The sequence below is a fragment of the Thalia democratica genome, chromosome 2 (genome assembly GCF_965202585.1).
Source record: "Thalia democratica chromosome 2, ktThaDemo2.hap1.1, whole genome shotgun sequence".
NCBI lineage: Eukaryota > Metazoa > Chordata > Thaliacea > Salpida > Salpidae > Thalia > Thalia democratica.
Window position 1 is genome coordinate 16,135,600 of NC_139166.1, and position 12,955 is coordinate 16,148,554.

Sequence of the window (12,955 nt, forward strand, 5' to 3'; positions counted from 1 at the left end):
CACAATATATATGAACATTAGGACTAGTATAATTTATAGTACAAAGTTAGATAATCTATTCCTCACATTTGGAAAAAGTAGTTGAGCGCTTCAATTTAAAAAAGTGGTTTTTAATCTATTCTGAATAAAAAGTAAAACCACAACATTAATTGTTGAATTATTAAACTAAACAATAGTAAAGGTAATAAAAGCCACTGAAACTTGATATAATGTATATTTATTTATTGAATGTTTATAATGGTTAAATCTAACTTATAACAAAATAAAAGTTAGATACAATTAGAAAGCAGATTGAACTAAAACTAAAAAAAATCTAAAAACAAAATAAAAAAATCAAACTTGTTATTAATCTTTCAAAGTCCTGATATATTATTAAGTTACAGCGCCATACATAAACCACCATGACTTAAACTACATGTATATTATACAATAAGTAAAATAATTGATTATTGTTTTAAAAATTTGTTTTAGAAAGTAGTTTATATTATGATTTGTTATCTTATTTTGTATTTTTACTTTAATTTATTTATCAACTAGAAGAAAATGGAAAACTACACATTGTTTTTTATTACTATTTGTGTTGTTCTTTGATTTTGAAACTTTACCACAAATTCAATCTTATTATTAAAATTTAAGTTGTTTTGTTTTTAGGTAAAAGTAAGTATAAGTTTTTATTTAAAGCGTTTTGCCGGGGTATCAAATTTGCATAGCTATCACAAGCACAAGATTGTTTAAATTTTCAATAGTTACGTCGAAATTAAAATAAGCTACGTTAAAATGCATCTCAACTTTAAGCTCACTTTATTAACTACATTTTTGCTTAAGCAATGTTTACTTTGAAAATTAACTAAAAGAAAAAAAAAAGCTACATACAGCTTTTATTATTATTATTTTTGTTTTATTGATTTTAAAACTTAACTATCATTTAAGTTTTACCTTAAATTCAATCTTGATATTAAAATTTAATTTGTTAGATTTTTTAAGTAAAACTTTTGAATAAAAATTTGTTTTCATTTTAATTTAATTGTTTAAATGCTATTTTCCATGACTAAAACATATCTTTTTAGATTTATTTAAGCACTGACGAGGTCTTTAACCGAAACTTAGTTTGTAAAATAAGTTTTTGAAATAACAAATTCATTAATTTATAAAAGTTAGACTTAATAATCACAATAATTATACAATTTTATAACAATCGAATTTAACATTAAGTATTTTATCTATTATTAAGCGGTAAAAACCTATAGCAATTATTTTATTTTTAATGGACACATGTATATACCTACTTTAGCTTCTATTCTTACCTTACAGTAATTAGTTTTTTTACAGAACTCTGTTGAAGTGTGTTGACTCGTTTAACATACAGACCCATATGGCAGTTTAATAAAAGAAGGATACTGTACAATTATATATTCCAGTGAACTTGGTTCGCTAGAATCTTTTGTTAACAAACGCGTTAACTTATATTTTAAATAATAAAAGTAATTATATCTATTTTGTTTACTCACATCTCTGAAAAATATATTTCTAAAGACAATTTTCTACTGAAAAACTTTTTTTTTTGTTTTGTTAAGTCCAGTTACAATTTCGGTTATTTTAATTAAATCAGACAAACTTGATTCAGTTGTTATGCTGCCAGGACTGTTTTGTGTAGCAAAAAAGTCTGAATTTTCAGAAGATGCTTGATTGGAATCGTAAAATTCTGCATCGCTTTCATTGGAATCTGAAGCTAATAAACTAAAAACAACATATACAATTGTTTCTTATATTAGATAAAAAAATATATACTACGTAAAAATAAAAGTTCAAGTTAATGTTTTTAGGTAAGCAAAATTTATTAAAATATTATTTATTAGTATATTAAAACCATCTAAAACGTTGTAGACAATCGTTTTAAAGTTCTTTAGTTAAATACAATATTTGATAAATTTTAAAGTCTAAAGAACATTTCGTTACAGAAGTTAAACTTGATTTAAAAAAACTAGTCGTAAGAACAAAGCTTGTTCATACAAAGCCTGGTAATGTTTAATTTGAATACAAATTTTTATTTTATTTTGAAAATCTATATTTCTGACAAAATTGATAATTCTGATAAGTTAGATTTTGAGTAAAGCTACAATTTTGATCCACTGAAACTATTGTGTGCTTAAAGCTTACATTAACTTATTAAAAGCAAACATTAATTTTGGAAGTTAAGCAAATAAATATTTTAAATACTCTCTTCTCTCTTAACTTAGTAAAATTAATACAAAATTAATCACTTATGAGTTATAAGAGAACAAAAATCAAAGTATTAAACATAGTACAATATATTTGTATTTTTGTTGCATTTTCGTATTCATAAAAATACATTAAACTCAATGCTAAAAATTTTATTTTGAGAAACACTTTTAAAAATCGTTAAGCTTAAAATTTTATTTGTTTAGTAATACTCATGAGAAATGAAATCTAAGCCAATACAAAGTTAATAAATATACTAGTTATAATCAAATCTACTAAAAGTTGAAACAGAGTTTTTTATTGCTTTTAAATTAATTAATATGTTTCGAGTTTGCCATATTCATAAATGTTTTACCATAGCAAGAAACAATTTAAACTTTTGTAACAGTAAAGGCGTACTAGAGTTTGTACTTAAATTACTCTTGTTTATGAAAAGGTTTTTATTAAATAATATTAAACAACTTTACCTACAAGTTTTAGGATCCGACCCGTTAGTGTTTACAAAGCTTAAACAAAATCCGGCCCGCCAAAGTAAAACTTGCAGCCCGCTAGCATGTAAATTTGGTCTTCTAAACCAAATTTAGAAGCTTACACTAGAAATTAAGGTTTGAAATTAAGCACTAAAAAAGTCTTGGGAACAGATATTGGAAATTTAAAACGTACAATAGTAATAGTAAAAAAGTACAAGTAAAACTAGTTGAACAAATAAGAAGTTTTCGTGAACTTGGTGAAATTTAAACGCTCTGGCCCGCTAACAACTAAACTTTTCTACATTGGCCAGCCTACTTAAACCGTTACCCACTCTTATACTACAATAATGAAGAAGTCTCAAAAATACAAACTGACTTTTTGTTTTCTGTTCAATTTATGATAGTCAAGTTTGTGTTTGCTGCATTTTTATATGAAAAAAGTTACGCAACAGCAATAAAATATTAAGCATCATGCTTAGCAGTGTTTATAAGTTTCATACTTAGGATCAAATTAAAATGACTTGTTCTATATTAAACGTTTTTTTTACCTATTTTCTGAAACAGAACGACATTTTAAAATTATTTTCAGAAAAAAAATAAACAGTTACGTACCTCACATAAAGTAAAAACAGATTAGTTTTGTTGTGTTGTGAGTTTACATTTTGGTTAGTATATTAAATTTTAAAACAAACAAACGTTATGTTAGTCTTTGGCTAATATTTAATTACAGCAAACAAACTGAAAAATTAGATTAACACAGTAGCATTTTACTCTTCAATATTTTTATGCTATCAATTCGTATTTAGTTTGTATTTTTAAAATTTATAAGTCATGAAACATTATGGAATTTAGAAATAAATTACAATTTATTTTTCTTTAAGTCAATTTAATACCATCCTCTTTGACAAAAATAACTTTTGTACTACTTTTTATTAAAAATCAACTGGAAATTTCTATCAACTACATATTCAACAACACCTACTCAAAGTATAAATTATTCTAGTTTTATAAATCTACTGAACAAAAGTAGCAAAAGATAAGTTTTGAATTTTTTATAATTATAAGCAAATTTTAAATCTTAGTCTAGAAAAAATCAATATTTTAACAAGAAGCAATATAATAAATTTTGTTTGATGTAGTATTTCAAAATTCTTTAATAGAATCTTAAAATTTTCTATTGAGGTATGTAAAAAAGTTGTAAAACACTGAGCAAACCATCATAAAATTAAATTCTTTTAAGTACTGTTTAAACAAATAAGTTAGAACTAAAAACAATTGAAGATATAAAACACAAAAATTAACGACCTAATTATTTTCTTGAAATTACTCAATAAGCTATTGTTTAATAAAAAAAGCAAGTTAAGATATATATAACTGTGAACACTAGTAAATAACGATAATTAAATAAAGAGTTTGTAAAATAAATAAGTAACTAAGCAAGTAACAAAAAACATTCGATTTATTTTAATTTTAGAAAAAAAAAGCTTTAGAAATATCTTTTTAAAACGTCTTTTAAACGTTTTTAGCAGTAGCTCTTATAAGCTTTTGAATAATTTTAAAAAGTAGTTGAATAGTTTTTTCCGCAAACTATTTTTTTCTAACAAATCGTTAAAAAAACTTGAACACATTTTAAGGTTCATTTCAGATAAATAATAACTTTTTGTTCCTAATATAAAAGTAAGGAGTTCATTTTTAAACTTTAAAAATAGTGTTTATTCGAATAAGAAATATTTAACATGATAGGTATTGGTAAACTAACAGTTTAAAATAAAATCAACAAGTGCTAACTTTGGCTGACGTAATGCATTCATTCAATTCGGTCGTTATGTTGGTTCAACTGGAAAACTTTAGGCGTTTTGGTTACCTGATGAACAACTCATATTACAGCTAAATTAAACCAAACAATACAGAAACAACAATGTTTTAATTTATAAACATTCTAACAAAACTGCATCGAGCAAGGCGGTTTTCTTGCACCAGTCTTTTGTTACGGGAAAAAATGTTAGCAAAAACGGTAGAGACGATATTAAATATCTAAGGAAAGGTGAAACTTTCATTTTTTGAGCCATACCAATGCAATGCAGCTTTTTTTCGATGAAATAGCTTTAAAGTTACTTTGTCCTGATTACTCGTTGTGATTTGAATTGAAGAGGCAGCACTACAGCTTGGATCAAACAGAGGCTTTGAAAGAATTATACTATTTTTATAGTTGTTGTATATTTGCATAGTTTCTCGTATCTTTATAAAATTGTGCTGCATATCAGAAAGAGTGGATATAAAAAAGTTATTAATGGCTGACAACCGTAAAAAACTTCACAAAAACTTGAAAGTTAAGAGTTTATTTTATAACACTCTTTCACATACTTTAAACTTACGGATTGCATCTAAGAATTTTTATACAGGCATGCAGACAGAGCTCGATCCTCGTACAAAAAGTTATCTGTCATTTTACTAACACTTTTGTCTCTCAAGTTGAAGCACTCAACGGTTTTGGTGTTTGTATGCTTACCAGTCGCTCCTGCTATCAGGTAAACTTCGCTTTCTCTGACGCAAAACGCGAAATCAAAGCGCGCTTCGTACAGCTTTCTCTCGATCACGGTGATTTTTTCTTTCATGACGTCATAAACCTCGACGGTGTCCAAACTTTGGCTGCTGCTGTTCAAACCGCCAAGTACAAATATTTTTCCGTTGTAGCCGACTGCTTGGTGGTGGCTTCTCGCTGTGTTAAGGCTCACTTGTGATGTTTTCCACGTTTTTTCTTTTTCGGAATATACTTCAATGCTATCAAGCGTGCTAAACGAAGGGCCCCACCCGCCCAGTGCGTACACGCTTCCGCGGCATTCGACCAAAGAAAAGTTTCGTCTTTCATCTTCCAGTTGGTCCAGCTCGCATATTGCGCCAGTTTGCGGATCGAAAAGCCAGCAGTTGTTCAGCGTCTTCTGTCCGTCGTTGCCGCCTGCCACCATGAACTTGTTCCCGCACTTGCACACGGCGAAGCATTTCAGAGAAGACAGGCGTTCAAAACTGCTCACCCCCACCAGGTCATTTCCGTTGAACGCGTCGATCTTATTGCAGTTGTAGCCGCCAACCACGTAGCGCGTTTTCCCGTCGAACACGCACGCGTGGCCTTGCCGTTTGCCCGCCACGTCTTTCAACGATTTCCATCCTGGCGATTCGAACGAATAAATTGAAACGGATTTCCGGTACTCGCTCCCTCCAACCACGAGAATGTGGTCTCCCTTGGGATTTTTAATGTCTTCAAGCTCCTTTTTGAGTTTTGCGTTTTCTAACAATTGTTTATTTAGGTTTTCAGTTACCTTTTTGTAAGTTTCTTTGTCTTTTTCCAACATATTTATTTTTTCTTTTATTTTTATATTCTCTTTCTTTTCTTCAACTAATTTTTTGGAAAGATGTTTATTTTGTTCTTCAATCATTTCTATATCTTCTATTAACTTTGTGCTTTTTAATTTTTCTATTTGTAAATCTCTAGAAAAACAATTTTTATCTGACTCCACAGTTTCGTGTGCTTTTTGTAATTTTGTAATTTTTTCATTAAGTTCTCTGTCTAATATTTCTATCTTCAAAAAAAAGTTTTCATTCTGTTCTTTTAATTTCTCATTATCTTTTTTTAAACTTTCTCTCTCAAGTTTCACTTTGTACAATTCTTGAAGAATATCTACATTTCCATTACCTGAACTGGTAATTTCATCTTTTTTATTACTTTCTTGGTTGATTAATCCTCCTGAAAGAAAAACTTAAATTTTATAACAAACATGGTTCTAAAATAAATTAATGAATTTATACAAGAACCTAAATATTACTCTTTCTTTATTACAATAAGACGTGATTCTGTGTGTTAACAAATTAACACACTTCAACGGATCTCAGTAAAAAACAAATACTGTAAGGAAAGAATAGAAGCCAACATAGGTATATCTATGTGTTTATTAAAAATAAGAATAAATACTATATATTAGAGTGTATTCGTAATTATCAAGTCTAAACTAGATAAAGTAAAGTAAAGTAAAAAGCAAAATAAACAAATTGTAATAAAAAGCACTTACATGAAAGTTCAAGAGATACTGATTTAAAAGATTAAACCGTTGTTAAAAATTCAAAAAACATCCGATAATTACGTCACGATATTACGCTTTTATACATTAACAATCTAACAAGTCATTTAACTAGCACTACAAGCTAAATAACTTATTCTTTATGTTCAGAAACAGCCAGTAAGTCACTTTAATTAAAAACAGCTTTATCTTAAATACATAGTAACTTATCTATTGTAGATAACAAGATGTAAAACAACAAACATTAATTACTAGATTTTTAAATTATATAATAGTTTAAGGGAGTTAAAGCTATAGAAATTCGGAATTATATATACTTATAAAATGTTTAAAATTGTTAAATCTGAATTATAACATAAGTAAAATTTGATATACTTTAAATAGCAAATTAAAAATAAATTCTTAAAAAACACCATAACACGAAACTAATATTGTTATTAAACATGTAAAGTTCTGATCAATATTAAGTTACAGCACCGTACATAAAACACCAGATTTTAAATTGCATATACATTACATATTAAGTAAAATAACTAATTATTGCTTTGAAAAAGTGCAGTCGGGTGTTAAAGTAAAATTATTTTATACAGGTGTTTGAGATAAAAACTAAACTACAAACTTGTGTTTAATATAAAAGTAAAAGTTTAAAACATAAAACATCAATGTTGTTATATGCTAAGTATAAACCTGCATTTTAAAATCATCTCGCCGATTTATAGGGCGTAGTAGTTAAAAACCACGATTTATATGTGATTTGAAAAGTTTTCAATTAAACTTGGAACTTAACAAATAAAAGAACATGAAAAGTATATAGTTGAGTAAGAGACATAAACCATGTTGGAAAATGAAAAGTAACATGTTTAAAAATAAGCATATAAAATTAATTAGATAAAATGTATGTATTAACTTGGAATATAAAATTGTGTTAGTATATTTGATATGACAAAAATTGTTTGAAGTGAGTACTTGTGCGCTCATGTAAAAGAGAAATGAAAAGTGAAATGGCGCTGAGGTTTTATTTGAAGAAGAACTGTCGGTTGTGTACACAGTTGTTTGAAATATCACGTCTTTTGTTTGATAATTGTTTACTATCTTCTGCTACCATTGCCATTCGTTAAAGGTTGCATACTTTGCAGATCTTACTCGCGCAACCGATGTTGTTGTTGGCGTGGTGACGGATGCTCTATTCCATTTCTGGTTTGGTACCTATCTTCAAAACGACTTCCTGTCGAACCGACTTAAGTTTTATATTTATAATTATCATTAACATTTTCATTATTATACTCACTTAAATTATAATTAACATGCACCTTATACATTTGATTATTAATCAAGCACTTACCTTGAAACGGACAGTTTACTTTATTCGCCTAAGTGCTTAATTAAAAAAGTCTTGAAAATTGGGCATGAGCTTACTTTTAAGCACGTAAATAATAAGTATTGCACAAGTTTGTCAAATTTTGTTTATTTTGAAAGGTATGGTACCAAATCAGAAATAAATTGGAGCATCCTCTCCACGCCAACAACAATATCGGTGGCGCGAGTAAGGTCTGCAAAATATGCAACCTTCAACGAATGGTAATTGTAGCAGAAGATAGTATACTAAATAAAAGACATGATATTTCAAACAACTGTGTACACAACCGACGGTTCTTCTTCAAATAAAACCTCGGCACCATTTCACTTTTCATTTCTCTTTCATATGAGCGCACAAGTACTCACTTCACATATACTAAAACAATTGTATATCCTAAGTTAATACATAAATTTTATCTAATTAATCTTATATGCTTATTTTAAAGCATATCACTTTTCGTTTTCCAACATGGTTTTTGGCTTTTACTCAACTATATACTTTTCATGTTCCTTTATGTGTTAAGTTAAAAGTTAAAATTGAAAACCTTTCAAACTTCATATAAACCATGCTTTTTACCTACTACGCCCAATAGATCGGCTAGAGGACTTTTTATTGCAGGTTTATACTTAGCACATAGCCACCTTTTTTGTTGTATGTTTTACATTTTTACAGTCATATTAAACACAAGTTCGTATTTTGTTATTTATTTAAAACACCTGTATAAGATCTTTTTACTTTAACACCCGACTGCACTTTTTTAAACTGACTGACTGATGAAACTAGATAAGAACGAAATCGGTCTCAGTCTACCGAAAGCTTGTGGTCTAATGATCATATTGGCATGATTAAGCATTGTTTATTTATTTATTCAGTAATTAATGTTTGTTGTTTTACTTCTTTTTATTTACAACAGATTACTTATTATGCATTTAAAATAAAACTGATTTCAATTAAAGTTCCTTACTGCCTGTTTCTTAACATAAAGAATAATTTATTTAGTTTTTAGTACAAGGTAAATGACTTGTTTGAATGTTAATGCATAAGAGCGTAATACCGTGACGTAATTATTGGATCTCCTTGAAACTTTAACAACGGTTTAATAGCTTTAAATCATTATTTCTTGAAAATTCATGTGAGTGTTTTATATAATGATTTGTTTTTTTTTTCAATTTTAGCTCTTATTTTAGCACGTTTTAGTTTAGTACAAACACTTTTAGTGTGTTTTTACATAAATAAATATTTTAATTAAAGTAGTTTTAAAGTGTAGAAGAAAAACTTTACACTAGAAATTAAAAAAAAAATTCTAGACGCGGCTTTCGACATAATTTTGATGATATATTATAGATGATGAAACAAAATCAAATACATGCTTCTTTACTAAATTAAGTAACAAGTTGACGATTTTATAAATGTTTTCATATGTTTGTTTAAACTTTAAAATAATATTAAAATTTACCTCCCGTGTTAGTTTGGCTAATATTGATTCTGCTTCTACCAGTAGCGTAGGCGCCTTGATATTGTAAATTTCCCTGCACATTTACATTCGTTATGTTAACTGGTACTTGGTTGCTGTTTTCAAAGATTACAAGTTAGTTTTCAAAACTTCTTTTGAGCGTATTTTAAAGAAATTCAAAAGTTTTATGTGTTTTAGGTTTTCGTAGTTTATTATTCATTTTGAGTATATTTTTTACAATGCCATTAATTTGATAATTTTTGTTAAAACAATAGTGAGTACTATTTATATTTTTCTTAGTTTAACTACTGAAAGTTTAGTTCAACACTTAAATTTTCAAGATGTTTGTTTTATTATTAAATAAGTTGAACTGAAACTGTTTAAGCTTTGACAAGCAAAATGATGCCAGTTAATAGTTACTACGCGAAGTACGTACTATGTGACTTGTTCATTTCTCTAAAAAGTAAAAAACAACTTATAATAAAAAGTTTCCTTACTTTATCTTGCCAAGTCCAGTTACAAAATCGGTGGTTTGGGTTGAATCAGATCTGTTTGTTTCAGTTGTTATGCTGCCAGGACTGTGTTGTGCAGCTAAAGTGTTTGAACTTTCGGAAGGTACTTCATTGGAATCGTAAAATTCCTCATCACTTTCAATGGAATCTGAAGCTAGCAAACTAAAGTTTACCATTGACAATACTTTTTATAATAGCCTAAAATAAATCGTTTTACCGTATCTAAAAACCGTACTCAAATATTACTCCTTATTAAACAAAATAAAACTTATAAATTAGAGCAGTTTATCAGAACATAAAAATAATTATTATCATGTGAAACCGTAGTTAAAACAGTGCATTTATTAAAAATAATATAACTGAAAAGTATTCTAAGCACAAGAATTATTAAAATAAAAATTTAATTTTATTTTTTTGAATTAATTGATTAGAACCTTTAATCAAGCTAATACTATTATTTTCACGTAGGTCGAATCTTGTTTGCTCAAAAACTGCAATAAATTTTATAAGTAAACATTTCATTTATTACTACAGTAAAACAAACAGTTTAAAATCTTATAGCTTAATTAACTTGAAAAACACAAAACTAAATTAAAAATTAGCGACAGTTTGAGACGAAAAAAATAAAAAACTAAATGCAACAAAAGATACTTTCTATGTAAAGTAAATGAATTTATTCAATTACAAGCAATACAGAATCAATGATTCAAGTAAACAAAAAATAATGTTTGATGTGTTTTTATGCTATAAATAATCATTTTAAATAGTTTAAGTTTAAAAGGTTTAAAACAACAAATTTCCAAATAAATTTTTCCTAGTGTAAAAATTTTTAAACTTTAATTTTGACCACTTTATGGTTTATAAACTCTGTATACTACTAAATGGTTTATCGTCTTTTTCACTCATGTTTCTACTTTTTTCTTTAATTTTTTTTTTTCACTGTAGTTATAAACTTGTCGTTCAAGAGACGGCTTACTTTTAGTTAAAAAAGTCATCTATCTATTTGCCTTAGCGCTTTGATCAAAAAAGTTTACGTATAGAACAAAACAACATTGTAAATTAAAACTAGCAAAACATTTTAGCACACTATAATAACATATATGTTAAATAAAATTAAATATTTCATTTAAACTTGTTACCTAAATCGCAAAAAGCTTTGCAACTTATTTAAAAACCAACATCGAAAATTTAATATTTACAAAAGATTTGATTTAGCATAACATTTAAAGCGTTAGTATAATACTCAAAATAATTACATAAAAAATAAAAATATATTGAAAATAAAAAAAAACGAGAACTTCAAAAACTAAAAATAACTTTTAAAAGTTGTGAGTAGTTTGTTAAAATAATCTATCAATAACAGAAAATAGAAGTTTAAAAATTTCTTAGTTTTTGTCCCAAAATATTATTATCAAAGTTAAGCTTTTAGCTAATTTGATTGTTTAAATATTTGGCGAACATGTTTACATTGATGACGTTTGAAGTAAATAATGTTTAACTAGTTAAACTTACAAACAACTCCTTTAGTTGCAAAAGAAAGTTTTATCCCAAAAAGTAAAGCAAGCTTAGTTATAACTTCTTTAACTCAAAATAAAAAAGAGACAGTTTGTAAATTTACTTTCTTGATTTTTTTAATTTAAAACCATTAATTTAATTAAGAAAGTTGAGCTGACCTTCATAATAAATTATTATCCTGACATCCTAGCTATTATCCTAGTTTCTATTATTTCGTACGTTTTTGAATCAAAACATCCGGTAATTCTTAAATTATCACATTGAAATTGATATGAGAAAAAAAAAAAGAGAAAAATAGAAAAACAATCAGCTTTATAATTTAAAATACATCACTGCTACTAAAAAGTATTTAGACTAAGGAAAATAATTAAATCAAATGTTCATAGTAAGAGTTTTCTTGAAGTTTTAAAGTATTTACTACTACGTATAAAAATGTTTTTAAAGAATTCAAAATGTATATAATTATATTAATACTTTATCTTTCCAAATTCAGTTACAATATGGGTGATAAAATATAATAACATGAAGTTGAATCAGATGTATTTTGTTTCAGTTGTTTTGCTATTTGAACTGTTTTGTGTTGCTAAAGTGTTTGAACTTTCGGAAGGTCGTTCATTTGAATTATCAAAGCTATAATTGAAATATTGTTCTACTATATTACAAGGTAGCTTTAATAATTATCGATTTTAAAAGCTAAAAAAGAATTAAGATAAATACTATAATAAAAGTTTAAAGATATCAATTAATTATCAAATGAGCAAAGTTAAACGAAGCTATAAAAAATGTGTTTAAGGTAAAAATGAACAAGAAGTTATCATTTTTCAAAATTTTACACAACAAATTTAGTAAATTTTGGTTGCTGTTATTTTAGTCATCAAACCATTATTAGTTATGCTTCAATAACAAAATATTGAAAGTTTAGTGTGTTAACAGGTAGTATATTAAAATAAGTTATATAAACTAAAACTTAAAATTTGTAAATGTTTTCTTTATTTTGTCTTATTTCAGAAATGATAACTAAACCAAGTTTTTGCTTGATTTAGAAATATATTTTTATTGTGTACTTCAGTTTTCTTTTAAGAAAAAAAAGTTCTTAAAGCAAGCATACTACAAATCAGATTGGCTAAACTAATGTTTCTATAGCTTTCCACTAAGTTTAAAACTTACATAAAATATATTTTATAAAAGGTTTTACAAGCTTATTATAAAAAGGCTGTAAATTAATGCAATCCAAATTTTATATATTTAATATTATGTTATAAAGAAATTTAATTTAATTATTTTAAACCTTTAATACAACCATTAAACACAATTGATTTTAATAGCTTTTAAAGAATTAGATAAAAAATGTAATA